Source organism: Mustela lutreola, chromosome 9 (assembly GCF_030435805.1).
Source record: "Mustela lutreola isolate mMusLut2 chromosome 9, mMusLut2.pri, whole genome shotgun sequence".
NCBI classification, from domain to species: Eukaryota; Metazoa; Chordata; class Mammalia; order Carnivora; family Mustelidae; genus Mustela; species Mustela lutreola.
In genome coordinates this window covers 19,490,160-19,516,853 of record NC_081298.1, presented here as the reverse complement: position 1 = coordinate 19,516,853, position 26,694 = coordinate 19,490,160, and the positions used below count along the sequence as shown (strand labels likewise).

General features: G+C 41.2%; 1 long non-coding RNA gene across 1 annotated transcript in view; it reads right to left on the bottom strand.

Moving 5' to 3' along the window:
* Positions 1–1,348: 1,348 nt before the first annotated feature.
* LOC131808005 (uncharacterized) overlaps positions 1,349–26,694 on the bottom strand; it is a 79,610-nt gene continuing 54,264 nt past the window's right edge. Inside the window, exon 4 of the long non-coding RNA XR_009344646.1 lies at positions 1,349–3,821. This is a non-coding gene — a long non-coding RNA (uncharacterized LOC131808005). The remainder of the gene's footprint in view (positions 3,822–26,694) is intronic.

The window sequence follows — 26,694 nt, the reverse complement described above, 5'->3', positions numbered from 1 at the left end:
GGGGTACCCAAGGTGGATAAGTGGCTCTGTTACTGGTAGATGAATCAATGTCATACTATTGGATAGAGTGACCTAATGAACTAATTCCTTTCTTATATCTCTATAAGATATACTTCTCAGAGTGATGAGCCTAAATATTTTCCTTAAGGGCCTAGGAAGGCAATAGATTCATCTAACCCAAACTTAGTGTCTTTTCTGGAAAATGCCTATTGTCTTCCAGAAATTATATCCTACCACCTATGTCCTTAAAATACCCTATAGTTTACTGAGTTATGTTCATCTCTTCATAGTGATTTGTCCATCTGTCCCCATGAGGTGTTGACTCTGATGGCAGAGATCATTTCTTCTTTTTAAAACCTTCTGTTTTTATTATTTTTCACTTTGTAAGATAATTTCAGGCTTACCAAAAAGTTTAAAAAATGTACAAATAATTTTTATATACCTTTCACCCAGATTCTCTGTACACACTAAAAATTTACCACATTTGCTTTATGATTCTGTCTTTACACACACTCACGCATATTGCCCTGAAATTCACTTCTGAATACATCATTGTGAATTTCCTAAAATTAAAGACATTTTTCTATAAATGTAACTAAATCATCAAAATTAGGAAATTAACATTGATTTATTGCTAGTATGTAATCTGCAGGCTTTACTCAAATTTACTAGTTGTTCACAAAACCTAGGCATTAGTCCAGGATCTAATCTGGGATCACATCATTGCATTTAGTTGTCACATCCCTTTAATCTGTCATGTCCCTTTGTTTTCCTTTAATTTGGAACAGGTCTTAAGTTTTTCTTTGTTTTTCTTCATATTAATATTTTGGAATAATACAGATTAGTCAGTCATTTAGTAGAATCTCCCTTAATTTGGGTTTTTCTGAGGTTTCCCCATAATTAGATTCAGGCCATGCAATTGGGACACAAGAACCACAAAAGTGATGTTATGTCCTTCTCAGTGCATCATATCAGGAGGCACATGATGTTCATTTGTCACATTTGTGTGTATGTGTGTGATGTTTAATTGCTTCATGTAAGTTATATCTGCCAGGGTTCTCTGCTGCAAAATTACTGTTATTCTTCTTGTAATTAATTAGAATCTCATGGGGCAATACTTTGGGACTATGTAAATATTTTGTTTCTCATAGTCCTTTCACTAATTTTAGCATCTATTAGTGATCCTTGCCTGAAACAATTATTACTGAAGTGACTGCCAAGAGGTGATTTTCTAATTCCATCTTTCTTTCTCTATTTATTAATTGCAATTCTGGAATGTCTTTTCCATCTGTGGCCTCTTTGTCTAGTTCAGTCTGGTCCAAAGAAGACATTATTTGTGTGAGTTGTTTTACTTATTTACTTGGTGTTATCATGAAAACATTTGAAGCAAGAACACTGTTTTAAAGAAGAAATTATGCCTACATAATAGGATGTGTTGTTCAATAAACTTTAAGTGGATTACAGTTTAAGTGGGTCTTTAAAAAATTAGCATGGATAAAGGCGTTTCGTAAAAGTTGTCAGAAAAGAAGAACTGGCCCAAGACTCCTTTTATAAGCTGAGAAAGTCTTCAGAGTGAAGTCTCCCATCCTCTCCTCTCTCAAGTGGGAGAGTGTTGGCTGTCTCAGAGGTAGAGGACTGAGTCACACCAGGCACCATCTTTTCCTTTTGGGTCAGAAAATTACTCAGATGATGCTTGACATTGTGGTGACACAGTTGAAAAAGAAAGCAGCAAACTTCATAGAGAGTTCCAACTTATTTTCTCTGCTCTTCTTTTTTTGTTTCTCTGTGATCCATACACAATCTTTAAGCTGCCCCATTATCCTTGACTCTCGAGAGATGGATGTATTGTCGCATTTAGATATGCATGAAGACTTAAACAAAATCATTATATAGATGATACAACTAACTCCCCAGGGTCCCACAAGCACCTTCTTCCCTGCCCTCTTTCTCTTTTCTCAAGTTCCCTGGGCAGCGTTTTGCTGTCCTGAACTTGACCCCAGCTGCTGACCAGTTTATCCCATGACTCAGCCAAAACACTACCCAAGTCTTTACCTTCACCCCCCTGGGGTTTAGCATCTGGGCAAGTGGCTCTCATTCCTGGCCAGCCTCTGATCTTTCTTCCTGGAATCCTCCACTGCCACATCTGTCAGTCTGAGGTCACTGACCCCATCTGGCTTCTCTTCTGGGCTACTGGCCTACTCCCAAGAACAGCCAGAACTCCCGCATTAATGATCTAGGGTCACATTGCTTCCCTGTCTATCCTGACTTAATAGGGGGAAAAATCCATTTCCCTTTTAGTTCTCCAAAAGAGGTCAGGATTTCTCAAAAAAGAATTTCCACTGAGAAATAAGAATAAAACAGAGATCAGAAGGTTAACCAAATAAATAGTTTAAAGAGACCCCAAGTTTCATACCAAATTTAATTCTGAGCATAGGTTGTATTAAATGGTCCAAGGTAGAATACAGAGAACCAAACATAATTGACTACACCATCCATCATTTTTGGTTTTTTTTTAGGGAAATCCTTTGGTAGGGACATCTTTTTGAATTGTTAAGTCTTTCCTGGTCCTACCTTATAGGGATGGGGCCAAAGTATAGGGCCATAATCTCATAGGATGCTCAACTCAGTGAGGACCAAGGATATAACAATGGTGGTCACAGACAAATCACCTGGAACTCAGGTTAAATCTGTAGTGGAGTAGGTGAGCAAATGAACATTCACTTGAATTTTCTCAGAACATCTTCCTTAAAACTTTGGCATATTCCCGAATTTCCAATATTTAAGCCCTAGAACTATAGCTTCCAAACTGGAAAACTAGAAAATAAAGTTACATACAAATGGGCAACTTTCAGCTGGCATTGGAAACTTATGCTTGCATAGCAATCCAAAGGCAGGGTAAAGAGCCTGGTTTCTACCCAGTATGTTCCTTTCTACACTTTTGGAAGGACTCAGGGAACTTTAGAGCTTGTTGCTCATAAAATCTTAAGACCTGAGGTCGTCAAAGTATTCAGAGAAGACAAGTGGAAATACAGAAACAAAGTTAATATGCTGGACAGTTGTCTCTGATAAGCTTGCTAATGATCACATAATTTTCCGTGAAAGAAAACTCTTTAATTACTGTCTTCTATATACATTCAATTTGGGTTTTCTCTTACTTTCAAATGAAAATTTGAAGTCATCAATTAGACTTACTAACACTGAGACCTTGAGAAAGTTGTTCAATGACTGAAGAATTTCTTCATCTATAAAAGAGGATATGAATTAGCATATGTTGTTATGAGCATTAAGTAGAAAAAACAGGATCTTGCATAGAACCACCCTGAAGTAACTTGGAAGTGGTTTCATTCCCAGAGTCTCCAGATAAGAACCCGGCCCAGCTGACATGTTGACTCTAGCTCTGTGAGATGCTCAGCAGAGAAACCAGTCAAGCCCACCCGGACTTCTGAACTAACAGAACTTCAATGAAATAAAATGAGTCTTATTCTAAGGCATTCAAGCTTGTAGTAATTTGTTAGGCAGCAATTTAAGACTAATACCCATCCCTTCCTTCCTCTTGCATTAATAAACATTTATTCTTGGCACAGCGTGTTCTGGGTACTGCTTCAGACACCCTATAAAAATCAGAGCATTTAATTCACGAAACATTGCTAAGAAGTAAGTATTAACATCCTGATGTTCGCAGGCATGAGCACAGACTCCAGAATGTTGGAGACGGGTCTCTAGCCCAAATCTTTCTGCAACTCCGCATCCTCTCCTTTCCCCCTCTTCCATATTGAATTTGGATTTTCCTCTACCCATGTGGTTGAGAGGTACAGACGAACCTGGGGGACAGAGAGGAGTGAGAAACATTACTTCTGAGGTTACCATGAAGACAGTACCAAGTAGAATCTAACATCATGAGGTGGGAGAAGCCCTTGGAGACTTCTGAGAACTTTGATTACTGTCCAGCTTGCTTTCTCCATCTATCTCTCAGTTCCTCAGTACTGTGTTCACCACAGTCAGCCGGAAGTCCTTGTTTTGCTTTGGAGCTCACAAGAAGGGATTGTGATAATAGTGATAACAACTAATATTTAATAAATATTTATCCTGTTCCAGGCATTAATTAATCTCCATATCTACCCTCTGCCTCGCCTAGGGGAATGGTTTATCAAATCATACTGGAACCTGAGACAGAAGGAAACATGTGTGCCCTGTATTTAATGGAAGCAAACACACCAACAATACTCTCAAAATTTGCTTTCTTGCTTATCTCATTTTCAATTGAGAGAGTGTCATATTGGCAATTTCTCTTCACCAAGTGACAATCTTAAACAAATTTTAATTAACTTAAGCTGAAGTAAAATGATTATAAATTATATTTTGGTATAAATAAAATACTTAAATCAAAAATAATGTCAGATTTTATACACTTACATTTCAATTTTCAATATTTCCCCAACTATAATCTTTTGCCAAAAAAATAAAAAACACTAATAAAATATACAAGAACATGCATACAGGGGCACATATTTTTCCTTTTGCCTCGGGTTCAACATGGCTCAGTGGAGTGAGGCCCTCATTTAAAATTTTCATATTTTGCTCATCATGGATTTTCTGAATTAGCTTTGATTTCTAGAAAACACATTGCATCAAATTATTATATATTTTGATTACTGAGTTTCTTGGCACCCTTTTAAATTTTACAACTTAAGTGAATGCCTCACTCACTTGCCTCACCTTATCGTTGGCCCTTTCTTGGGGCAAACACCCATGTCTAGAGAAATGTCTTTAGATTTTTCTGTACGTTAAAGATAATCCTTTGTGTATATATACCACATCTTCAAAAGAAATGAAATCTTGCCATTTGCGACAACATGGGTGGAACTAGAGCGTATCATGCTTAGCGAAATAAGTCAAGCAGAGAAAGACAACTATCATATGATCTCCCTGATATGAGGAAGTGGAGATGCAACATGGGGGCTTAAGTGGGTAGGAGAAGAATCAATGAAACAAGATGGGATTGGGAGGGAGACAAACCATAATTGACTCTTAATCTCACAAAATAAACTGAGGGTTGCTGGGGGGAGGGGGGTTGGGAGAAAGGGGGTGGGGTTATGGACATTGGGGAGGGTATGTGCTTTGGTGAGTGCTGTGAAGTGTGTAAACCTGGTGATTCACAGACCTGTACCCCTGGGGATAAAAATATATGTTTATAAAAAAAAAAAAAAAGATAATCCTGATACTGGCTGCTTTATTCTCCAGACATGAACTGGCATATTCTAATATTTCAGAGGTCTCAAAGTATCTAAATGTCTTTGTAATTGAAAAACACAAGCCTTTACAAACCTTTGGTTTGAAAAAAAGAATCTTGCAAAGACCAGAGTTGCACTAGTGTAGCAGGAACTGAAACTTTAGTCCAAGATACACTGACCCTAACAGAAGACTCCTGAGGGCCAGTTTACATGCAGAAAAAAAGGAGCCTCCTGGGACAGAGAGAATGCAGGTGTGTAATTTTCCACAGTGAAGAAGTGTTAATTATTTGACCAACAGTGTCTTTATTGTTTTGATAATAATAGAAAAAGCATAAATGTAAATTTATTCTGGGTCATAGAGATGACTACTCTAAAACTAGATACTGCTAGATACCTTTATTTCCCTATTCTTTCTTTTGTTTTTACAAATTAACAAAAGATGAGAGGTAGTCTTACTGCATCAGTGAAGTGTTCATTTCTAGTGTAGGTCAGTCAATGTCCCCGATCCATTTATGTGAACAAAGCCTTAGTAATAGTTCAATAGGCAAACAAGATGAGAGAATGGGGTGGGTACAGGGCTTTGTAGTAAGATAAGATACTGTAGAAACATAGCAATCAGTGTCATCTTCAGATTTCAAATAACAACTTCGTTTCAGGAACACAATACAAGACGCCACACGAAATTAATATTTTAATTCAAATGTAATGGGTATTATGTTGCTTCTATTCAAGTTTGAATGTGTTTTGTATCATAGTGGTATATGAACCATGAGGATAAACAGTTAACACAGAGCTTTACCTTTGTATACTTTGAAGTAATACCATGATGGAAATTATATCAATGCTGAGCATATACATAATTTTTTTTTCCTTCAGAAAGTTTACTCAAAGTTACTCAAGTTACTCAAAGTAAGAGTAACTCAAAGTTTACTCAAGTTACTCAAGTTTAAAATCCTGGGACTCTAAATAGCTATATAGAGACTCTTTGGGGAAGAGATAACAGGTGGTACTTCACTCAAACAAGCTAATAGCTTGTGGCACACTGTCTCACTGATGATAGAAGAGAGATTTGGGAGCCGGAGCCTTCTAAACACCTTCAATCATAACTACAGCTTTCGCTTAATGATGAAACAGGTCTGAGCAGCTCTGTAGTTTGTTCACAAAGTGTTAGAGCAAAGTTAGAAGGGTTCTTGCTTCTTCCTCACACAAAACAGCCTAATGAGATTGTTAGCAGCATTGTGAGAATCTGTTATCATTGCTACATTTAGCAAGAAGGTGTGTATGTGCGGGTGGGCATGCCCACGTGTGGACAAGGTGCAGAATTGTCATTGCTGCTACACTTCCAAATTCCGGGAGCTGTGAATTTGGCTGGGCAGGGTCTGGGCTTCCCGCCAGCTGCTAAGCTGTCCAGGTAGATGACAAACTAATTAGGGGAATTGCAAACCAATTATCACTTGGACTGGATTGGCTGATGTGTCTTAGGACTTCCTTATTGAGTGTTTTGCGATAAGATCTGACCCGGTTCCCCCCTTCTACCATTTAGATGGGTCATCCAATCTGTCCTGGAAAGAGAGTTGCTCTAGCCATAGGGTCTTTGTTAATTTTCCAAGGGAGGTTCAATCCTTAGCTGTTAGCCTTCCTTTAGAAGGTAACAGTTCTTCTCCCCTGAGAGATGACCATTGTGCTGTGGAGCAGATAGAGAAGGCCATCCCTTCTGTGGTGAAGAGAAGCAAAACAAAGCAAACTTGCCTAGAAGACTAAAATGTAAAGAGCTTCCTGGCCAATACATTGATCCCTATGAATTATTGCCACTTCTGATATAGATTCCAGGATTTATTTATTTATCTTTAAAGATTATATTTATCCGCCAGAGAGAGAGAAAGAGATAACAAAGTGGGAGGGGGGGCAGAGGGAGAGGGAGAAGCAGGCTCCCCGCTGAGCAGGGAGCCCAATGTGGGCTCCATCCCAGGACATTGAGATCATGACCTGAGTTGAAGATGGATGCTTAACCCACTGAGACACCCAGGCACACCTATTTTCCTTTATTTCTGAAGCATTCTTGTCCTCAACTCCTACAGATTGCAGGCACCTAACCTTGCTGCTCTCCTCCCTAGTAAACCCTGCCTTTTGCTTTCACTGGCGTGGGGCCCCTACACCAGTCCTGCCCTGCTGACTTCCGCTGGTCTTGTGGCTTAGGAGGATCAGCAAGGGCTGGAGCCCAGAGAGGAGGAGAGATTGGAATCCCCAGCGAAGTGTCTTCTGTTTAATTAATTGCCCTTTGATATCTGAAGATGCTTTTTATGCATTTGTGAAAATTGTTTATCTCTCATTGGTAACAACAAATAGTCGGGAAACACATTTCTTATTTCTTTGTAATAAGGTAACGTTTTCTTAATATATCACAGCTCCTGAGTGGCAATAACAATTAGAGAAAAGGGACAAGGGGCTGTGTCTAGAATCCTTACCACTAACATCTTTTCTAAGAATATGTGATTAATAAGAATCACCTCTGACTGTCTGATTCTAGAGTTTCCCTGTGTGTACATTGTGTGCATGTGTGTGTGGTGTGCATGTGTGTGAGACACAGGACCGCAGTCTTACTTCTAGCATGTCAGCCATTCCATCCTAACCAGAGTCTGACTTTTCCTTTACATAAGAAAGCAAAAGCTCCTCCTTGATAGGGCGATAGGTCCTTAGTTCATGGTTTGTGGGCAAGGTTATATCAGTTTGGCCCCTTACTCTAAGAGAAAAAGAAACACAACTTATGTGAATAATTCAAGTGGTGACGCTCACACACCTCCGTATCAGCAGTTTCCATCCTTCTTCCCTTAGTACCTCGACACCGTGCTTGCAAGCCTGGAGAGTTTAGCATGTTTGGGGCTAGGACTTTGAATTTGGGGCCTAGGAGCCTCTTGGGACACCCTAACAATAGTTTATATTATTTTTCAGATCCATTCAGTTCACTGCGGAGCACTGTATTGAGAAAAGTCCTGCAGTGTGTCCCAGATCATTCATAAAGCATGCTGGAATCTATCCGCCATAACTGACATGGAGGTAGGAACAGGGATAGTGACATTTGCAATCCTCGCTTAAAGACAAGAGAAAGTCAATATACAAAAGATTGATTCATCAGTTAGACTGCATTATTAATTCTTATTCTCTGCGTCCACACGCATGCCCTGGTCTCATCAGAGTTGGAGTGCATTTCTCTGACCCTTGACTTCGGGCTTGAACACATGACTTGCTTTCATCGGCGGTATGTGGGTGGAAGTGATGTGGGTGGATTCAGAGACCAGGATTCAGGAGGCCTCACCTATTTTGATTTGCCCTGTTAATTACCTCTCTGCCACCACTAGGGGTGAAACTCACCCTGGTAAGCGCCCTGGTGCCAGGCAGTGGTTGAGAGATGGAGCAAAGCTGCCCCAGATAGGCTCCGCTAGCCAAGCCCAACCTGCATCAGCTGAACTGCAACCACTCTGCAGATCTGTGGGTCTAGGCATGACCTGCCACGCAGCGATGGTTAACAACACGTTCCACGAACAAGAATCACGTGGAATGAGAGTCAAGAAATGAAAGCATGAGTGCAGCAGGGTGATTCTCTCAGTCTAGCACCAGGTGACTTAATGTCTGAGTCCCAGGGCAAAGGGATTGCAAACACTGCCAATACAATGGCAAGAGGTGTTTCCTTAATAAATCATAATAAAGACTGAAGGCCTGCTAATGCCAGGGGTTTTAGCCCATGGTGCAGAACGTAATACTTATGGGTCTGGATGTAAGAATGTATGTGGTGGTTTCAAATTTGTCTGTAAATGCTTGACACGCTACTCTTACCACCAAAAGGTGAAGTCTAATTCCCTTCCTCTTGATTATGAGCCAGTCATTGAGGTTAGAAGTGACTTGCTTCTGATAATTATTATTATTGCAAAGACACTGTGTGGCTTCCGAGTCTAGATCATAAAAGATGATGCAGCTTTCAATCTCTCTCTCTCTCTTCCAATTCCTCGTGCATGCATCCCTGCCCTTGGAGGCCAGACACCATGCTATGAGGAAGCTGATCAGCTCCATAGAAAGACCCAAAAAGGTGTAGCAAGCCCCAGTTCCTACTGAGCTTCCATCCAACCATCAGCATTGTCAGAGACAGGTGTGAAGAGGCTTCCAGATGATTCTAGATCTCTGTCTTGGATGTGGAGTAGAACTGAGAAGATCTGTCCACTGAATCCTGCTCCAACTGCAGACTCATGAGTGACCTAAACGTTGCCTTTGCTTAAATAACTCGGTTTTGTGGGGTGATTTTTTTTTAATGCACAGATAACCAGAATGGGACATTTCCTTTTCAAGGGATGGTACTGGCATGGGGAGAGACATGCTGTATAGACCAGCAAGCTCTAGAGCCAGACTAAAAAGAAATCACTCTCCAAGTGTTGGTGGCAGAGGCTTCAACATGGGCAGGAGATGCACCCACCCTGTCCCCAGGAACTGAGAGCAGCACGAGCCACAGCATTAAGGACAGAAGCAGAAAGGAAGGCCAGAAAGAACACTATGGAATGCCAGACGAGCCCACATATACAAGAATCCAAAGACACCGGTGGGGACACCATGAACAGTGGAGGAGACCCGTCACCAGGGCCGGTGCTCCCACACTGGCAGCTGAGGCCAGCGGGGATCCATGTGTGTGACCCGCCGAGGCCTGGAAAGCTAACCTTGCACATTTGTTACAGCACTCTGGCTTCCCGAAGCCCTCCCATCCATCATCTGTTTCAGTGCTCACATTAACACCTGTGAGGTAGGTATTATTATTCCCAGGTCTCACAGCCCATAAATGGCAGCTCTGCCAGGAAATCAGGTCCTGGTTTGTTGCCTGTACCGCAGCTGCCCTGGCAAATTAAATCTTATTTTTAATGTAAGTCTATAGAGCACTTCTGAAAATAACCCCGGGGTAAATTCCCTCCTTCCCCCCAAACCTCTCCTGTTTTCTGTATTCTGTGAATGCAGAATTTTGCCTAGTAAAATCTCATTAATTCCATCTTCATGAATGTAGAATGTGAGGTAGGAACCAGAGAGAAGTTCTCTCCTTGAAATAGGAAGGCTTGTGCACTGTTGGTGGGAATGAATGCAAACTGGTGCAGCCACTGAGGGAAACAGGATGGAGTCTCCTTAGAAAGTGAGCAATAGAGCTACCCCATGCTTCAGCAATTACACTACTGGGTATAGACCCAAAGAAATATGGAAACACTAATTCAAAGGGATACATGCACCCCCGAGGTTTATAGCCGCATTATTTACAATAGCCAAGGTGTGGAAACAGGCCAAGTGTCTATCGATTGATGAATGGATAAAGAAGATGCATGGAATATTATTCAGTCACAAAAAAGAATGGAATCTTGCCATTTGAAACAACATGGACGAGGCTAGAGGGTGTAAGGCCAAGTGAAGTGAGTTAGTCAGAGAAAGACAAATACCAAATGATTTCACGGGTATGTGCAATTTAAGAAACAAAATGAAGGAACAAAGGAACAGATAAGAGAAAGAGAGAAACTGAGGAACAGACTCTTGACCATAGAGGACAAGCTGATGGTTCCCAGAGGGCAGGTGGGTGCAGGGATGGGTGATTTAGGTGATGGGTATTAAAGAAGACAGTCATCTTGATGAGCACTGGGTGAGGTAGGAATTGCTGGAGCACTGCATATTCAGTTTGGCCCAAAGGTTTTGTGTTAAGGCCTTTCTTTAAAACAATCTCAAGGGCAGGCACTTTATGAAGACCGTGGCCATCTAAACCTAAGGCAGTTGGTCTGCCTTGGTGTCACAGGTGTGGCTTCTGTACCTGCCTGAGCAGCAGGACTACTCACAGGCACTTGAGGTCATTCCAGCGTGATCCCTTGAGTATCAGACACTGTGTGCAGGGTCAGGACTTGAGAACTGACTTGGGCTCACTAGCCTTACCCGCCTTGGATGCTTGCTTCAGAAGCACATCAGCATTGTGGCTGATTCAGATTCTCCCTTGGATGTTTGGAAGATCTCACACAGTTCTTCAATGGCATTGACTGCAGACATAGGTCCCCGGTATCTGCTAGGTAGCATGGGCCAACCAACACAACTGACCTCAGACTAGCCTCCCTCCGAGAACTTCCCTAGTCATCCTATGACTAGGACTGGTTACTGAATGATCACTAGTCCTCCGGCAAGCGTGGTGTCTGCAGAACTTGAACTCCTGGCTGGTAAAGAGCACTCCCACTCCAGACATTATGATCCTTCCTCCCAGCTCAAGTGTAACCATTTGGAATTTATGATCCCTAGTGCTGGGAGGGTGGAGGGAAATGCAACATCTGAACCTATCTGGAGTGTGAATTAGAGGCCAGAAACTCGACTGTCTTTCAATTTTTTAAATGCACATAAACATTGCTGCTGTGATTAGATTTTCAGGAACAGTTCCGAAATCTGGGTGTCACAAAACATCTGAGGAAGACTCCTGTAGCTTCACTTACAATGACAAAGTATCAGCAAGGACCAAAATACCCATCACCGGAAACTGATTAAATAATGTTTCATCCACATGTAGAAAAGCGCCCAGTCTTTATATAGAGCATGAGTTAAACACTCACAAACTACGTATTTTCAAGTATAAAAACAAACAAAAGAACACACAAATGAAAACAGCAATGACATAATCCAGAGGCGTGTACACACGAAAACACAAAGGGTGCACTCACATCCATGTCAGTCTTATGGAGAAAATTCCAGAAAGATGAAACAATGACAGCAGGCACATCTGGCATTCTGGTATGGGAAAAAAATTTACTTTCATGGTACCCTTTTTGCCATTTGAAGTTTTTGTTTTATTTGATTTCTTTCTTTCTTTTTTCTTCTTTTTTTTTTTTAACCATGCATGTATTAATTTTTTTTAAATTAAATCAAATCAAAAGCTAAAAGCAACATTGACACAGAAAAGTAGTTCAGGAAGGACTGTGAATATGTAAAGTAAGAAAGCAGAAGTTTTTCAAAACTGGATCACGGAAAGGTCATAGGAGACCCGCACTTAGAAAGCCAACGACATCCCAGTTCAGGGAATATTCTTTAAAGAACTAGGTGAGTTTGACTGGAAGACTTGAGACCTGGGGAATTTTCCTGCAGAATGGTCCTTTATACCCTACAGAGCACGTGGTCCTTGGGCTGACTGTATTCAGTGCTTTGTCAAGTCACCTCTTCTCGCACGGTAGGGTGCCGCTCTATGAAACTGTTGCTACATTAAATTTGAGCCACTTGGCATCAGCTGGTGGAAGCCAATTTCCAACTGGCATAATATGGTCAATAGCTTTTGTTTCTGCAAGTTTCCATCTCCCACAAAAGAAGGCCATCCTTGTTTTTATTTACTTTTCAAATGAGACGACTATTGTAATTTTGTGACCCAAAGTTTCTGTGGAAGGAAATGGAGGGGTAGCTCAGAGAAAGGGAGCAGCTCTCAAGACCTTCCTATCCTCCTCTCCATGGCTCCTCCTTCACCCTGAACCCCCAGCCTCCTCACCTCGCTTTTGGTGGAAGGGCTCAACTTTTTATGTATCTTGGGATTCAGGGTGAAATTTTATTTGAAAGATTGAATTCTGCTACTAAAACACATTTGGAAAATAGTTTTTGATTGCAGTTTGCACATAATATTATTTCAAAATAAATAGAAAACAGACAAATTCAATGGCTAGTGCTAGTGCTGGGAAATGAGACTTTCCTAAATGCAATATAACAAAGATAAAGATGACAACTATTACGCTTGCAAAGGAGTGACTAGTTAAACAGGAGGAGTAGGGTTGAGCATATCACTTTTAGAGCAGAATGCCTGGGTGTGGACCCTAGAGCTGGCTAAATACTAGCTGTGGGAACTTGGGCAATCACCACCCCCTTTCTGTGCTCCTTCCCGAATATACAACACAGAAATTATCATTGCGATAGTGTTAACTCATAGCTTTGTTGTGTGATTACATCAAATACCTGAAGGGCTTAGAGCACGCCCAGTAAGTGTTATATAAGCAATAACTACCGTCATTCCTTTTAACCAGATGCTCCTCGTTGGGTCCAACTCTGTGTTCAAATGCAAAGGTGCCTGAAGTATTGGAAGCATGATAAAATTATTCAGCATTTTAGAATATGCTTTGGCTTTGGGGGGGTGCTCTTGTGATCTGAAGATCCATTAATCAACTTCTAAACATTTGGAATCCAGACATAGTTTCAGGGACACACTAAACAAGACAGCGGAAGTCCAAGTATCTCAGCCATTTATTAGACAAAACTGATGTACAGTGAAATCCCCAAATCAACTGTGGAAGCGGATGGACTTTCACATAGGCAGACACCTGTGAGACCACCACTCCCATCACAGCAGAGGACATTGCTAGCCACCACAGGGCTCCCACCTGCTCCTGCCCGTAGAGGGGACTCTCTGACCTCTGGTCCTACAATTAGTTTTCCTGTTCTTAATTTTCACCTCAATGCACTCAGTCGGTGTGCTGTCTCTGTGACTGGCCTTTTCCCTCAGCACACGTGGGAGGCTCATCTGTGTTTGTGCGTGTGTGCCAGCGGTCCACGGGATGGATAGACCACAATAGCTTCATCTCTTTGGTTGGTGGACCTTTGGATGGTTAACAGTTTGGGGCTGTTTGAATGAACCTTCTATTTTTTATTTATTTATTTTTTTGAGTATCCTTTCAGTGAACATCAAACTCCCCTTTCTTGGATGTATTAATAAGAGTGGAATTGTGGGGCCATAGGCAAGGTTTAGCACATACAGCTGAGTTCCACCATGCTCGTCCCAGATTGGAGGCCAGACTTCTGGCAACATTATGGCAGGATAGCCTGTACTGTGGGTAAATTCACTGGGCCAGGAATTCTTAAGCACCCAGGGGAGCCCTGCACCAGCAGAGGGAGGTGTCCAAGAATAGACACCTGGTTTAGGAGACCCTTAGACCCTGGGCTTTATGTCTACAGCTGCTGTGGAGGAAGATTTCCGGCAGAACCCTGCCCTCAGGGATGCCTTGGGCCATGAGGGTGCATCTCTTCCTCCCGGCAAGGTCAAGTTCCACATTTCTGAGCCAGGCAGACAGAATCATTTGTGAATTTATGACAGAGAGAATATTCTTTAAACAGAATCTTCCCTGGTTATTGGAGCAAACTTAGCTGCTAGAAACTGCTTCTCCCCATTAGCTCCTTGGTGACAGAGGCAAGAGTTTCTCATTCTGCTTAAGCCCCTACGGCCTGTTCCTTGCTATAGAAGGGATGGGACCAACCCACGGTGAGTTAAATAGGAGCAAATGCTCCTCATTTGACATGTCTCAATACTGCCCGTCACCCGCACAGCACAAAGCTTCATCCTATTCCCTCCTCCCTAGCCCTCGTGTCTTTTTCTCCATCCACTCGTCCCATTTCTTTCAGGACTAGACACACAATATAGAATAACAGTGCTTAAAGCACAAATTCAGGGTTCAAAATGCCTAAGTTCCAAACCCTGTTCTTTTCCCTAATAGCCATGCATCGTCCCCACAAGCCTGCAGTATGTCTCAGTTTCCTTGTGTGAATAAATGAGTTAATGTCTGCAGAAGTGCGTAGGACCAGGCTGGACCAAACTCCACAAAAGGGTGAGCCTTTAGGGTGGTGGGGAGGGACTGGATGGGGAGACAGCCTCTGTTTCTCCAGGATTCCTAATCTACAGAGAGGACTGCGACTCTGGAACCATGACTCCTTTATCACTCCCAGGATAGTCATGTCTGATGGCATTAAAGTGTGCAAGCACCTCATATTCAGAGAACATTTGGATCCTCATGAAAACTCTTAGACAAGGGGAAGGGCTATTGTCCCCATTTAGCAGAAAAAAAGAAGTTAATGTGCCTAGGCTTTCTCTCATCTGTCCCTGTGAACCCCCACCCCTTAAAATTGTCTGTAGATTGCATTAATGTAGTAATGTAATGTAATCTGTAGCTTGTATTAAGCTGTATCCCTGTGGGCTTTATCCTGCCTTCCTGCAGAGTGGATGAGAACCCTGGGCAGTGCTGGCCCCATTGCCAGGCCCCTCCTCTCATCCTGGGCTTTCATTCCACACCTCAATGTTCCACCTCTGTTGACCACCTTTTTCTCATCCAATCTGGCTATCACATGCACCGCATGTAAGTTAAATGACTCAATCACGTAAATGAAAATTTTCATTACTTGTGATCTGTTAAATATTTAAAAGAATAAAAGAGAGAGGAAAAAAAGAAGGAATGAATGAGAGAAAATGTGGATATACAAAATAATGAAAGAGAAGGTCCATAAATTTACCACTCAGAGATAAGTACGAAAGAGTCTATAAATATCTTGTTCTTTGGCTTTCTTAGCGCCAGCATTTTTATCTTGAGAATATATAAGATATATCTAAATTTACAAGTTTAAATTTATAAGTATAAAATATTAAATATATATTTAAATTTTAACAAAAATGGTGTTATAATGTACATAATATATTGAAACATACTCAGATGCTCTTAAACTGTATAATGTCTATCTTTCCATTGCCATAAATATTTATCAGCCACAACAACTTTAATTGACTGAATAGTGTCATTCCATATAGGTAGCCCTGACTTAATTTTATCTGTTATTGAACATTAGATTATTTCTTCTTATAGAAATGTTTTCTGGGGCACCTGCCTGGATCAGAGTCAGAAGAAGCTGTTACTCTTGATCGTGGGGTTGTAAATTTGAACCCATATTGGGTGTAGAGATTACTTAAATAAACAACAACACAAAAGAAATGCTGAGATAAACATCCGTGTATGTACATTTCTGATCATGTATGTCAGTGCTGGTAAGTGTCATGTAAAATGAACAAAATAAAAATAACAAAAATTCTTTGTCATTCTGATAGAAAACTTATAACTTAATTTAGTTTGCATTTATTTTAGCAACAATATGGTTAAAAATATATTCACAGTCTTACTGTCTATTATTTCTCAGGGGTTTTTTTGGACCATTTCTTTATAACTTAAAAAAAAAAAACTGATGTATAAGGTCTCTTTTAATACTGAAGATATCAGATATTTTCTTCCACATATATGACTAGAATTTTCTCCATTTTCTCTTCTTTTTTGTTAAAAATTTTAAATGTTTAGTTTGTTTAGTTGTGAAGAGAGCTGTTCATTTTAAGATCTCTGAAAAGGCAAGCAGAGAGAGTCAGTTATCATATGGTTTCACTTATTTGTGGAGCATAACAAATAACATGGAGGACATGGGGAGATGGAGAGGAGAAGGGAGCTGAGGGAAATTGGAAGGCGAGGTGAACCATGAGAGACTATGGACACTGAAAAACAACCTGAGGGTTTTGAAGGGGCGGGGGGGGGGGTTGGGAGGTTGGGGGAACCACGTGGTGGCTATTGGGGAGGGCGTGTATTGCATGGAGCACTGGGTGTGGTGCAAAAAAAAAGAATACTGTTCCGCTGAAAAGAAATTTAAAAAAATAATTAAAAAAAAAGATCTCTGAAAAGTGGGTCTAGAGGGAACACATCTCAACATAATAAAGGCCTTATATGAAAAACACACAGTCAATATCATACTCAATGGAGAAAAACTGAAAGACTTCCCATTAAGGTCAGGAAAATAAGGATGTCTACTCTCACCACTTTTATTCAACATAGTAGTCGAAGTCCTAGCCACAGCAATCAGACAACATATAAAAACAAAAGACACCCGAATCGGTAAGGAAGAAGTAAAACGCTCACTATTTGTAGATAACATGACAATGTATATAGAAAACCCTAAAGACTTTACCAAAAAATAACCAGAGCTGGTAAGTGAATTTAGTAAAGCTGCAGGATACAAAATCAATGTACAGATATCTGTTGCATTCCTATATACTAATAATGAAGCAGCAGAAAGTGAAATGAGGAAAATAAATCCCATTTACAACTGCATCAAAAACAATGAAATGTCTAGGAGTAAACTTAACCAAAGAGGTGAAAGACCTGTACTCTGGAAACTATAAAACAATGGTGAAAGAAATTCAACACAACACAAATAAATAGAAAGACATTCCATGTTCATGGGTTGGAAGAACAAATATTGTTAACATGTCTATCCTATCCAAAGCCACCTACAGATGTAATTCAATCTCTATCAAAATATCAACAGCATTTTTCACACAAGAAAAAACAATCCTAAAATTTGTCTGGAACCACAAAAGACCTCAAACAGCCAAAGAATTCTTGAAAAAGAAAACAAAAGTGCAGGTATCACAATTCCAGATTTCAAGTTATATTACAAAGTGGTAGTAATTAAAACAGTTTGGTAGTGGCATAAAAATAGAAACATAGATCAATGGAATAGAACAGAAAACCCAGAAATAAACCTACAATTGTATGATCAATAATTCTTTGACAAAGCAGGTAAGAATATACAATGAGAAAAAGACAGTCTAGTCTCTTCTACAAATGGTGTTGGGAAAACCTGACAGCCACATGCAAAAGAATGAAACTGGATAACTTTCTTTCACTATACACAAAAATAAACTCAAAATGGATTAAAGAGGGTCTCCTGGGTGGCACAGTGGGTTGAGCCTCTACCTTCGGCTCAAGTCATGGTCTTTGGGTCCTGGGATCGAGCCCCGTGATAGCCTTCTGCTGCTCCCCCCGCCTGCCTCTCAGCCTACTTGTGATCTCTCTCTGTGTGTCAAATAAATAAATAAAATCTTTTAAAAAAATGGATTAAACACCTGTGAGACCTGAGACCATAAAAATCCTTGAAGAGAATACTGGCAGTAATCTCTCTGATATTGGCTATAGCAATATTTTTCTAGATATGTTTCTTAGAGAAAAAGGAAATAAAATAAAAAATAAACTACTGGGACTACGTCAAAATAAAAAAAATTTCTGCAGAGTAAAGGAAAGAACCAACAAAATTAAAAGGCAACCCACTAAGTGGGAGAAGGTATTTGCAAATGACATGACTGATAAAGGGTGAGTATCCAGAATATATAAAGAAATGAAACAATTTAACACCCCAAACCCAAATAATCTGATTAAGAAATTGGTAGAAGACATAAACAGACATTTCTCTAGGGAAGACAGAGAGATGGCCAACAGACACATGAAAAGATGCTCAACATCACTTATCACCAAAGAAGTGCAAATCAAAACTATAATGCAATGTCACCTCACATCTGTCAGAATGGCTAAAATCAACAGCTCGAGAAACAACAAGTGTTGGCAAGATGTGGAAAAAAAGGAACCCTCATGTACTATTGGTGGGAATGCAAATTGGTGTAGCCACGTGGAAAACAGTATGGAGGTTCCTCAAAATGTTGAAAATAGAACTACCCTATGATCCACAATCGCAACACTCGGTATTTACCCAAAGAATACAAAAATACTACTTCAAAGAGATACACACACTCTGATGTTTATTGCATCATTATTTACCGAATAATTAATTAATTAATAATTAATTAATTAATTGCCGAATTATGGAAGCAGCCCAAATGTTTATTGATAGATACATAAAGAAGATGTGGTATATATACATACAATTTAACAGCATTCAGCCACAAAAAAAGAATGAAATCTTGTCATTTGAAACAACAACTAGAAAGTGTAAAGCTATGGGAAGTAAGTCAGTCAGAGAAAGACAAATACAATGTAATCTCACTCATATGTGTAATTTAAGAAATAAAACAAAAGAGCAAAGGAAAGAAAGAGAGAGAGAGACAAACTGAGAAATGGACTCTTAACTATAGAGAACAAACTGATGGTTCCCAGAGGGGAAATGGGTGGGGGGATGGGTGAAATAGGTGATGGGGATTAAAGAGTACACTTATAATGATGAAAAAAAATCAATAAATTATAAATAAATAAGTCACAGGGATGAAAATTACAGCATAGGGAATACAGTAAATAGTACTGTAATAATGTTGCATGGTGACGACACTTACTGTGGTGAGCATTTCGTAATGTACATGATTGTTGAATCATTATGTCGCACATCTGAAACTAACATAATATTGCATGTTGACCATACTTCAATTAAAAAGAGAGAAAAGAAAGAAAAAAAGACAGCGTTCAAATATTTATGCCTGTTTTACTTATTCTGTTTTCCATTTTTTGTGAAATAGTTAGTAGTATCTTACCTAGGTGACAAGTATTTGTATGTTTTTCATTTTCTAAAACTTCAACTTTTTAAGTCATGTACTATTTATATTCTTTGATGACAAAAATTAGGAAGAAAATATTTGCTTCCTAATGGTTCAGCCAGTTCTTTCCAATCTGTGGTTAAGATCCACTGAAAGCACCACCAGTTCCTTGAGCAGAGGTGCATCTAGCCAACATGGCATGGCCCTCCCTGGGTCCTTCCCTCCTGCCTACCACTCTCATCCCTCCTTCCTGGCCTCTACCTTAAAAGATCTTTCCACTATTCTCCGGACCTACCCTGCTTGCTCAGGACTTTATGCCATTATACGTGCCTACAATGCCTTCCCTCTACTGCCTACCCTCACACAATACTTTCTGCCAGGAAAACCAGACATCTCTTTAAGAAACTGCCACCTCTTTGACATATTGTTTAAAGAGATAATAATTTCCTCTTTGGGTTGTGAGTGCTCATTAGCAGTTATTTCTCTGCATCCTTAGCTCCTTTGGTATATGGCAGATGCTAGAATAAAGTCACCTTAATGAACAAACTAATGATTGACCTCTAAGCAAACCATCATGACTCTATAGGCGGACTATCACAAGAACATCCCTTGGTTCTCTTCCCAGTGCTCACTCCTGGCTTCTTTTCCAATAGTGTGCTGATTTCTAATTGGGAATTTGGAATTCACTATTCTCCCTTCCTCCTACCATGCACTTGCAATGGGGTTGACCATTAGGACAGAGTCTCTAGTTGACTTAGGACAACCCATTCCATCTGGACCACAGTGATGCCCTTAGGACCCAGCATACAACCGAGCCAGAATCCTTAGCCTAAGGGGACATTTTTGGAAGTTGTAAGGGGAGGACAGCCTATTTCTCCAGAAGATGAAACCACAAGCTTCCTACATGCTCCCCACACATACGTTGGATAGGAATGAGGAAGGATATGAACCTCAGAAGCTGTTGGTGGTCCTCAACAGATATGAAAAGAGCTTTTTGAAAATGTTGCCCACAATTAACAAGCATAGCCAAGAAATGCCTAAATAGAAACCAGTTCCTTAATATAACATTTAAATCCTGGACCACACCACACAAAGTGGATATAACTGAAATGCTTAGTTACATGAGCCATTGAATTCTATTATCATTTAAGCCCGTTTGAGTTGAGGTTTCTTTTAATTGTAACCTTAAAAAGCAAGAGGTGATAAATTAGTGTTGCAGAGACCAAAGGTAACACTTACCAAACCATAGAAAGTAGCACTTCTAGACAGCCTTCTAGATACCAAATCACTGTTAGCCAGGCAGCACCCCATGACTTTCATTAGTTGCTTCCATAGATTAAAAACTTGTGCCTTCCCCAAAACTCGTATGTTGAAACTTAACCCCTAAGGTGACGGTAATTGGAGGTGGGGCCTTTGGAGGTGACTAGATCAGGGGGGTGGAGCCCTTGTCAATAGGATAAGTGCCCTTCTAAGGAAAGGCCAAAGAGCTAGCTAGCTCTCTTTTTGCCACAAGGATAGAATGAGAAGTTGGCTGTCTGCAATCTGGAAGAGGGTTCTCAACAGAACCTGACCATACTGACGCCCTGATCTTGGACTTCCAGCCTCCAGGACTGTGAGAAACAGATTGCTGTTTAAAAGTGACAGAGTTGATGGTATTTTGTTATAGCAGTCAAACAGTCTAAGTCCATGCATAGTTTTGAAGTCTGTGAAGATCCTTGCCCAGTTCATGGCACAGAGTACCCCTCAATATTCAATAATCTCCATAACCCCCACCTTTGTCCAGTCCCCTTCAGTCATAACAATCAACAGCTCATCTTAGGATGATAAAATAACCACATGCAAACATGAGCTGTTGTCCTCAGCCTCAGAGGATCTGTGAACTCCGAGGAGGTGTCAGAAGGACAAAGAAAGTTGAAATCATTCCCCAGCTGGATGCAAAAGAGAAACACTAAGTGACTCTTTTTGGAGAATATGAAGTCATAGCCCTGGAAGATAGCGTGAAGTGCAGAGTAAGTATATCCGTATCTCATCAACAGTGACCTACCAGACCTGTATGGACAGATTATGGTGGAAAGTCAGGCATTGTACCTGGCCTTGTGGGCTTTTTAGTCCAGTGGAGAAGCCAAATGACAATGCTTAATACAGCAATTTAACTTGTAATAAACTGTGTGCTTTAGGGATGCTTTAGGAGGGAGTGGTCATGGGAATTCTGTTTGGAATGGATGGCTTGCCAGTTGATATATTAAGTGAGAAAGGGCCAGCCAGGTACTGGTGTTGAGGGTCTGGGCCAATGTGTATAAAGCCTTCAACTGTGAAATGGAAGAAACAGACAGACAAACACCATAGGCATCCAAAGAGGGCAGACGTGGCAGTTTATAACTTGCAAGAGCTGGGATGTGGTTATGGAGAAAGCGGTGTAGGGGATCAAAGGTGTGGGCCCCCAAGGATGGGGGTGTGGTCGGGACTGACTAATGCCTTTAAACCTGGGCCAGCAGTGACCACAGAGAAGGCTGAGGCCACTGACACCAGCATGCCCCAGGCCTGGCTGATGCTGACATTCCTTTACTCTGCGGTCCCACAGGGCTCGGGATTTTCATCAGAAGGAAGCATTATTAGGGGCCAGACTCAGGGGAAGGAAGAGGACACAGGCACAGAGAGTGATAGGAAGAAGGCAAAGCAGGGAAAGTAGGAGGACAGGCCACATCTTGGTGCTAGGGACGCAGACCAAGGGTGTATGGTTTTCAGGCTGGGAAGTATGGGGTTAAACCATGGGTACTTGAACCTCTGGCCCCACTGTTGTTCCTAAAAGGGGAAGTGTCAGGATATCGGGGTAAGAGGCACGGAGCAGGGGGCATTTCTGGTTGTCAGGGCCCTAGTTGCTTCCTCTGAGAAGCACAGACTGTGTTTAGGGGTTATCACCACAGCTTGGGCATGATACTGTTCCCTAGTAAGTAACCAGTATTTAGCATGAAGCGACCATGTTCCAGAAACTGCAGCAAATGTTGCCTCTGTATGGAGTGATCATATTACACGCTGTGTAATCTGGGACTTTTGAGAATATTAGGGAGTGGGAAATATTCTGAGCCCACTGGAGTACTGACACCACTGGCAATAACTGGGTAAACTGGGGTGAAGGAAGGTCTCAGGTACACCTCCCTGCCCTTAGGAAGATGGTTGTTGACTGACTGAATGGGTAATGGGGTTAAAACCTATACTCTCATCTTTGTCCTTTAAAAGGTAAGCAAATGGCAGGGCAGAAGAATCGAGAATATCCTGAGGACTTGGCACTCATTCTGGGCAGTGTGGGGGGCTAGATTTGGAGATTCCTTGATTCCAGTCCTGCCACCACTGTTAACTTTTCACCTTCATGTTATAAAGGGGTTAGCATGGTGCCAGGTGCATAATATACAGCATTAAATCTCAGTTGATGGGATTAATTCTCAGGAGTGGAGAGAGACCAACACAACATTGCATCAAGACTGTGTTAAACGCATCTCCAACAGCACTGTGTCATCCATCCCTAGGGCCTGGTAGATGCTTTTCCTGTTCAAGGGACACACACACACACACACCCCTCCCCAGAGCATGTTTTCCCCTGCTTCCAAAAAGGGAATGTGCTGATCCATTTTCTGTCTGAGCAGGCTGAGTGGAAAACGCAAGGGAAGACTTGTGGTCCTTGGCCCCAAAACACATAAGGCTCCACTTTAGTCCTACCAGGGAATCACTCTGGATTTATTCACCACAAAGTGGTAGATGAGGATCACTTAGTAATTTGAAGGCCTGGGGAAAGAACACATATTCTAAGATGTTCCCAGTGCAGGTTTGGAATTATGGAGCATTGCACATTTCAGCATTCGCTGGATGGTGCTACCCTGAGCTGTGGCTGGTGGTTCTAGGAAAGTCTGGAGATTAACCCAGAGGCTGAGACTCCATTGCAGGAATGTGCATCCCAGTTGAGGCCTTAGCCCATGTTCAGACCATACCTGTTGGCTTCTCACTCTTCCAACAACTGTATAATGAATCTCTACCTTATTTCCTGTCTATAATACATAGCATAGTTTCTTTTTCAAGACAGAGCCACTGAATGGAATAGATGTAATATGAGAGCAATGCAGGAATTACACAGAACACTGAGGGGCACAGACTGTTTTCCCAGGGGCTGATAGATCACATGAATAGGGTCTTGAAGGATAAGTATGCATAGGGAGTTGAAGGAAGAGGGAAGGAAGGGCATTGGCAAGATGGGAATAGTATGAACACAGGTATAGAGACTGGTGTGTCTGGAAGGTAGGTGAGTGTGTATACATAAGTAACATCTGGGAACAGTATGGGAGAAAGAAGCTACCTCACTTTTCTCTTTCTTATAAATTAGATTGGTGTCTTTCTTGGTCACAGACTGTGGTATCCAAGATTCCAAGGTGACTCTCAACTGCTTTTCTTATCTTGTGCAGTCACTTTTCACACTGAATAGGGCTGACCTATGCAACTGATAGGATGTGGTCAAAATTAAGGTGGCCCTTCCATAGCTAAGTCATAAAATTGTTTCTACTTAACTCTTACTTGGGTCACCAGTTATGGAAAAGCCAACTGCTATTACCACGAGGATATGCAAACAGACCTATGGAGAGGCCCATCTAGCAAGGAACTGAGGCTTCTAAACCAGTAGCACTAGCTTTAGTGCTACTAAATACCAGCACTACCTTGCCAGACAGGTAACTAAGATACAGTGCAAGTGGATTTTCCAACCCAGTCAAGTCTTCAGACAAAGGCAAACCTGGCCAATAGCCAAGTTGTATTCTAGGAGGCAGGATCACCCAACTAAGTTACTCCTGGATTCTACATCATGGAAACTGGATGAGAGAATAAGTGCTTATTGTTTGATGACACTTCTTGGGGATAATTTGTTATGTGGCATAGGTAACTAATACACAGATCACCAAAGTTATCTCTACTTTGAACCCTCCATCAGAATAGCCCTATGCTATATTTTTTTGGTTGGAGCTTCCACACAAAAGGATCTTCATCGTGGACTTCACTGTTGCAATAAATAGAAGACCTCCCAAAGAAGCATGTTAAAGGGAAGTGTGTCAGTAGTCAACCTGATATTAGATGTTTGTCAAGGTGGCTCTGTGTCTTTGTTTTCCCTGCACACAGACTATAGTCTTCTCTGTGCAGCCCACTTCTTTTGTAAGGCTGTACATTTCCACTTCCCTATAACTTTGGCTAGCACATGGTTTGTGGGAGCAATACTGGTTCTAGCCCTTCTATGACCTTATTGATCCAGAGTCAATCCCAATCTTACTGCTCATTCTACAAGGCTTAGTTTATATTCTCAAGAGTGAAGCTGATTGGCCCCACCTTACTTGGATATCTTCCTATACACTTTTCAGGTAGGACCAAAAAGCAGAGTCAACCAGTGCAAAGCATGCCTGCCCCAGCCTCTCCCTTAGGATGGAATGGGAGTAGCATTTCCAAATCAAGGGCTATGGATTTGGCAAGGACTTCAAATGTGTCTAGAAAATGTAACCTCAACTAAGAGCTTCCCAGAAAGCCTGCTCAAGATCACGATCACACACTCTCCATTTTTATTAACTCACTGGGGTGTGAAATGTTCTCTTCGGAATGGGAAGAGACATGAAACGTCCTCCTCAGCATGACAAAAGCCTGTTGGCAGCAAGACATTAGGATTCATGACCCAATTCCTATATTTCTACAAAGCAATTCCAAACTCTCAAAAGAAATTATACATCATATTATATCATCAGAACAAAATAAATATAAATCCCTGGATTAATAGGAAGGCATAAACAACTGCTGACAGCCTATAAATTGTATTAAGAATATTTTGATAAGCTCCCAGTTTTCCATACTTCCCTTAACCTCATGATAATAGCTGCTTAGATTCAGTACACATCAGGGGCATATGTGGTAAGTGTCTTGGTGGCAGCAGGGTGTAAGCAGGGTAGGAAATAAAGGAAAGAAAAACAAAGCAGTAGAAATGGAGTGGACGGATGATGACTTTAAGGGGAGAATGCCAGAAGAAATTAACCTGGGAGCAGGGATCTCTTATGACTGGTCCATAAGAGGAGTTGGCTGGTGGAACCCTTTATGACTTTGCTCTTCATGCTTCTCCTCTAGCGCTTAGCAAAAAGGAGGCAATTCTGAATGAGTTAGTATTTATTCAAGAAACATTCACTGAGCATCCACAGGCTGAAGGGTATAGATGGGGTCATGATCTCGTACAACTTACAAGCAAGTGTAGGAGCTAGTTGAACAAACAGTTGAAGTTCAGTGAAGTCACTACTATATTGTGGTCATTGAAAGAATTAAATGTGTGCCCAGGGAGGTAGGGGGAGCTCCCAACTCTATTGTATTGACTCATGGAATGATCATTGTTAAGGGTGCTGAATCGCATCCCCCTAAAATTTCTATGTTGATGTCTTAGCCCTTAATACCTCAGAATGTGACCTATTTGAGAATAGGGTCATTGAACATATAATTAGTTAAGCAAGGTAATTAGGGTGGGCCAAAGTGACTGATATCCTCATATAGAGGGGTGAGTTTGGATGTAGTGACTTATACGTAGAGAGAATGCCATGTGAAGCTAAAGTCAGAAACTGGGGTGATGCTTCTAAAAGCCAAGGGATTCCAAAGAATGCCAGCAAACCATTGGAAGCAAAGGGAGAGAGATGGGTCAGATTCTCCCTTAACCTTCAGGAGGAAGATATCTTGATTTTGGATTTCCAGCCTTCTGAGAGAAGAAATTTCTGTGGTTAAGCCACCCGAAACTGTGCAGTGTTGTCACAACAGCCCTAACAAATTAATTTAAGCATTTTAGATTAGAGATGAAGAGACTAGATTAAAGATTAAAAGAAAGAAAGGTCCTCTAGGCTGAAGGGGTTGAAGAGAGCCTCAGTTGCTTGAAGAAAATGAACCTTGGGAATCACTGCAAAGCAACTTGTGTTTCTGGAGTGCATGCTCGAGATTGATTAAGAATGTGGCTAGAAAATCAGGGCAATTGCAGAGAGATGCTTTCTGAGGTTGCAATGTCTAATTATAACTACTGGTGAAAGAGAGGATCAGGGCATTGGAATAGCCTGAGGGCAACTCTGTGATATGCCCACAGTATGCTATTTGTTAAATGAATAGACAAGAATTGGCTACGTGAGCACAGATATGCAAGATTTGGGACCCCTTGTATATCCAGCATTAGTCTCTACCTCCTGCATGAATGTTCCAGTGGCTTCCTTATCCCCAAATGAAGATAGACTCCTAAAGGCACGGTGCTAATAAATGGTGTCTGGAGTGAAAAGGTCAGTGCTAGCCTTC